This window comes from Triticum dicoccoides, chromosome 7B, assembly GCF_002162155.2.
Source record: "Triticum dicoccoides isolate Atlit2015 ecotype Zavitan chromosome 7B, WEW_v2.0, whole genome shotgun sequence".
NCBI classification, from domain to species: Eukaryota; Viridiplantae; Streptophyta; class Magnoliopsida; order Poales; family Poaceae; genus Triticum; species Triticum dicoccoides.
The window spans coordinates 140,518,660-140,524,659 of record NC_041393.1 but is presented as its reverse complement, the minus strand read 5'-3'; positions in this window follow the sequence as shown (position 1 = coordinate 140,524,659).

Sequence of the window (6,000 nt, the reverse complement as noted above, 5' to 3'; positions counted from 1 at the left end):
GGCAGATCCGGACTCCTCGGTGATGACACCTCTGTGTCGCCCGCTTCATGAGGCGGAGAGTTGGGTGGAGTCTCACTCTCCATCATCTTCGGACGAAGGTCCCCCGAAGACGAACTCTGTTGAGAAGAGCTGCTCGCCGGACTACAAAAGACGATGTCCTGGTTATGGATCTCGGAGTAACATTACACCTTCAAATTAATAAATAACTTACGGCTCGGTGGAGGGCTGGCCCGTGGGTGGGCATGACGCGGTGAGGATGCCCGTCGCGGCAGAGCCCTCTGGTGATGTTTTCTTCCCTTGCTTGGGCGTCTCCGCCTCCAAGTCTTCGCACGCGGCCCTCTTCTTCCCGCGTGGGGAGGAGGCTTTGGCCTCCCCTTTCCTGCTATCCTCCATAGGATGGGTAGCGATTTCCCCGGTCTAGATGCGTATCGCGTGAAGTTTGGCTTCACTGCCCTTTCCTTCGCCTTTCCCTGAAGGGATTTTGCTGAGCGCCTGGCCCAGCATCTTTGCAATAGTGGGACCAGGCGAGCCTTCGGGAAGTGGCACCGGACACCTGATTCTCTCCGCCTTATTGAGCCATTCCTGGCCACGGAAGGATTTTCAGAATAATGGTTATGATAAATATAAATGAAGTGTCCAGGCTTCAAGGTTACTTACTTGGGCATCTAGGCGATTGCAGCTTAGGCCCGCATCCTTTGTGGTGTCCGGACACTTTGCTGGTGGTCCGAAGAATAATTTACACATTCCTTCGAGCGTCAGGCCGAAGAAGTGCTTAATAGTCCGCAGACCCTCCGGATTAAACTCCCACATACGGAGAGGCCGATGTTTGCACGGCAACATTCGCCGGACTAGCATTACTTGAATTATGCTGACAAGATTTATGTCCCTCCTAATAAGCTCCCGGATGTGATTCTGCAGTTCTGGTACATCGCCAGCAGGCCCGTAATTCCGTCCCACATCGGTCCAAGACACCAACTGTGATGGGGGGCCTGAGCGGAACTCGGGGGTAGCTACCCACTTTGTGCCTCTAGGAGCGGTGACATAGAACCATCTCTGTTGCCATACGTCCGATACTTCTGGAAAAGAACCCTTTGGCCATGGGGCCCCAGTGTTCCTGCTTATTATGGCACCTCTGCACTCCGCATGTCGCCCCTCGATCATCTTCAGCTTCACATTGAAGGTCTTTAGCCATAAGCCGAAGTGTGGGTTGACGTGGAGAAAAGCCTCGCACACAATAATGAAAGACGAGATATGGAGGATGGCGTCTGGAGCCAGATCATGGAAATCCAAGCCATAGTAGAACATGAGCCCCCTCACAAAGGGGTCGAGGGTGAGGCCTAGGCCTCGGAGGAAGTGAGGAGTAAACACGACGCTCTCATTGGGCTCCGGCATGGAGATGACTTGCCCCGGAGCAGGAAGCCTGTGTTGGATATCAGCAGTCAGGTATCCGACCTCCCTAAGCTTCGCGATATCCTCCTCCTGAATCGAGGAGGCCACCCACCGGCCTGCTACGTCGGATCCGGACATACTGGAGGATCTGGGGTGTTGGAGCTTAGGTTTTGGGCGATGGAGCTCGAGGTGCGAGAGGGAGCAGGAGAGGTGGAAACGAGGCGTAGGCCTTGACCCCTTTATAAAAGGGATGAATACTAAGAGTCCTCAGCGTGACCGCTTGAGACTTATCTAAAATACACAGAATTATACCAATGGTCGCCATGGGGTCACATATGCCCATATTGATGAAAGATCCCGTATTAAGGGGGACACGATCTCTGCTTTGGCAGGACATGCCGATAAAACCGCCTCGCAACGCGAGTCGAGGTGGAGCAGGAAACGTTGGTTCGTGTTGGACCAGGCCACGATGCAAAGGCACGACGTACAAAGATTGCCAGTAGAACGGATTTACGCTAAGGGTATGTGAAGATCATCTTGTAGATCCGGACACGGTTTATGTGTTCGATGACCATCTTGGAGTATTCAGAGGAGGAACCCGCCTTGCAATGCCGAAGACAAGACTGGGCGCCGGACTCATCGTCATTCAAGCCTGGTTCAGGGGCTACTGAGGGAGTCCTGGATAAGGGGGTATCCGGACAGCCGGACTATATTCATCGTCCGGACTATAGAAGCATCAAGATACAAGACTCAAGACTTCGGCTCGTGTCCGGATGGGACTCTCCTTTGCGTGGAAGACAAGCTTGGCGATCTGGATATTATATTTCCTTCCTTGTAACCGACTCCATGTAAACCCTAGCTCTCCGGTGTCTATATAAACCGGAGAGCATGGTCCTTAGAAGGCCGATCACAATTACAATCATACCATCATAGGCTAGCTCTTAGGGTTTAGCCTCTACGATCTCGTGGTAGATCTATTCTTGTATTCCACATATCTTCAATATTAATCAAGCAGGAAGTAGGGTTTTACATCCATCGAGAGGGCCCAAACCTGGGTAAACATTGTGTCCCTTGCTTCCTGTTACCATCAGCCTAAGACGCACAGATCGGGACCCCCTACCCGAGATCCGCCGGTTTTGACACCGACAGGAGGGCAGCGAGCTGTGAGATAGGGTGCGTGGGGAAAGACGAAGGTAGTGGGCGACGAGGCGAGAGAGATGAAGCATGTGGGGAAGATGAAGGTTTACCAAAAGTGCCCAGATTTATTATGTATTTTTGTTTATCCAGTGGAGTTGCCCAGTAATATTTTTATAAGTGTTCTCTGCGACAGGATCTTCCAAAAATGGCATTAGTAGTTGCCTAAATACTGGACTAGAAGTTTCACAAGCTACCAGGGGTGTTTTTTGTCACTGGAGTTGCATAAGATATCATAAAGAGTTGCCTAGTAGTGGATCAAAAGTTGCATAGTTGTACGCGACGATCGGTTCTTTCCCATAGAGCAAAGGCATCACCTGCATCATCCTACTTCTGAAAAGAGCAACACAAAAAGGGGTCAGTGGGGATAGAGCAACTCTGCAAATAGGATAAATCAACTTTGAATATGGTATGCCTATCTTCCTAGTTAAATATTTCTACTGAATATGGTATCCATGTCAGCTAGATTGAAACTTGTATAGGAACACATTAGTTCAGCCTACTTGGATGGTTTATACAGTTACAGCTCCATCAGTTCTAAACTTCTTATAGTACAAGATATGTGTACAAGCAGAAGCACATCAGTGCTTGCTAAATAAGGCCGCCAAAATCACATTGATTTAATAAAGCATTAGGACATAGCATTATTGTTATGCTATTTTTAGTACACATAAAAATAAACTGTCCCAGGGGAAATCAACACTGCATCTGAATGAAAAATTCTTTGTCTTACAGTAGTCGCTGATGCCACACACATGATGTAGTTAACAACTGGATATTGCTTTGATGTGTGCACTCACAGTTCCATCTGTTTGATCAATTCACTAGTTCTCCTTGCCTAGTTGTAGCTGCTTCCAATTCCCCTATCGACACTTCTGTTAACCATTAATACATCAATAAGCGAGCAAAAGTAAGAAGCTGCAGATTGTACTCTAGACCAAGAAAGTCAGCAGCCACAAAACATGCTTTCTTCTAGTCAATCTATAACATTTTTGGGCACTGATCTAGCCAGAAAACATGCTTTCTTCTAGAGCCAAGGGGGCAGTGCCATCTGTGCGTCACGACCACCTAGTGGGGTGGAGTTAGATTTGGGAAAGTGTTATCTCGAGTGGTCGAGGAACTAGCCCGCAAATCCTCGTAAGTATCTTGAAATCGACCCCCTAAGCATGTGTTTTTCTACTCATATATACAATTCTATGTGATATAGGCAGGAATAGGGAGGTTGAATAGGGGTGTGGGGGTCCCATGTTTATGGGCTAACCGACGATTTTGAGTGCGGCGGTGGTTTGTGACTTGGGGATGTGGGGGTTGGAATCTTGTATGATTTCAGCAGAAAGTTTTTCAAACTTTCCCAACGCATGATAGTTAGTTGCTATAGATGCCGGCATAAGTCACCCGAAGATCCGGTCCCAAGATGGGGGCTAGAAACGTCGATGATTCGAGCCGAAAAAACTTGCCCAACGCAAGATAGGTAGTTGTTAGAGATGCTTGTGAAAGTTGCCAACGATCCGCTCCCGATATGTGGGGGCTGGAATCGTCTGAGACTTGAGCCAAAAGTGTCCAAACCTTGCCCAACGCAAGATAGTTAGTTGCTAGAAATACCGACATAAGTTACCAAAGATCCGCTCCTGAGATGCGGGCGCTGGAATCGTCTATGATTTGAGCCGAAAGTGTCAAAAACTTGCCCAACACATGATAGTTAGTTGCTAGAGATGCTGGTGTAATTTGTACAATGATCCACTGCCGAGATGCGGGGGCTGAAATCGTCAATGATTTGAGCCGAATGTGTCCAAACTTTCCCAACGCATGATAGTTAGTTGCTAGAGATGCTGGCGTGAGTTGCCCAAAGATTCGCTACCGAGAACATTGGGTTTTATTTCACCAAAACTTGCCCAATGCATGATAGTTTGTTACTAGAGAGGATGGCACGAGTTTCCCAGAGATATTTTTTTGGCAAAAAATGATTTTAGTTGCACAAAAGTTGTGTTGTCCAACAGGATAAGTTTTCTACTTATAAATAGTACTTTCCTAAATCACGTAAGTTTTCATAAATATGGTTTTGTCGATATTCTTGCCTAAACAGATTGTTTGTTTTGTTTACGGGGCCTCACTAAATTCTAAAGTCAAAGAAACATTTTTGAGGTTTTCTGCACACGCCCAAGCAAGAAGGTTCAACACCCACTTTCAGGTAAGCTTCGCAGAAAGATATCCAACTTTTTTGTTTCAGCAAAATAAGTGGAATTGCTTCAAACATACAAGAGTAGCTTACTGGCAACAGTGACTTCGCTTAAAAACTCCTAGAGCTTGGAGATTTTTTTGTTTCCTCAACACACTCCTAGTATAAAAGGCAACTTAGGAAAAGCATCAAGGGGTTTCTCTGGATGTACAACAGCCAGTAGTTAGACAAAGGAAAACAAAACAATTTTCATATACTGGCAGGACTAGCTTTTTGTCAATACTTGATTTGCTTAAAAACCTGCTATAGTTGCTCACTAATTCCTTTTTTACCGTTTTCTTGCAGTTGGTGTAGTAAAATCCATACTAGATGTTCAGGCCGGAAGAAACAAGGGGAAAATACTAGAAAAATAGTTGCAATCAGGATGAACAAGGTGAGAAAAATTCAAACCTTCTCTTTATTTTCCTCCTCTACACGCTAGGTCATTCTGATTCGATATGTGGGTTGGTTAGTTAAATATTGTGCAAGCAAAATATGGGTCAATTTTGCCTGAATTGTATATGCAAGTTTTGCTTAGAAGAAACCCATATAAAGGTGCAAACATATATATATATTTTTTGCTTATTGGGGTTTTGAGCATGGGTGGACAATATAGCAATCTCTTTTTTCACCTGCATACACATCAGCCCTAGGAGATACCTGTCCAAAATCCAAAGCACAAGCTAAAACCATAACTTCAAGAGGGTTATGTTTCTTTTTATTCACAGAACTAAATAAACATGAGTTGCCTCTAAATCATTCCCTACTTGCCCAAATATTATAGAAACTTGTCTATATATGTAAACAGCTACAAACACAACCAACACAGCAGCTACAGTTAGAGCAAATCCCAGATACATACATTGCCCAAAATCCAGTAGCAACAATGAAACACAGCAGCTACTACTACAATTGCGCAACCTGTAGTTCAAGGAGACATTTGCCCCAAAATTCACTAATAAAAGCCAAACCCTATAACTTTCAAGACCTCTTTTCTCCTTAATTTATTTTTCTACAACACAAGAAACATGAGTTGCCTGCATTATTTTCTCCCTGATTGCCTACACATATACACAACTTTCCCAAAAGCCTTAACAAGCTTGAAGATCAACCAAAAAAACAACAGCCTCGCGCAACCTACAACACTCTGCAGATACTTGCAAAAAATCCAAGCTTAAACTAGAATAGTAATTTCAAGAGAG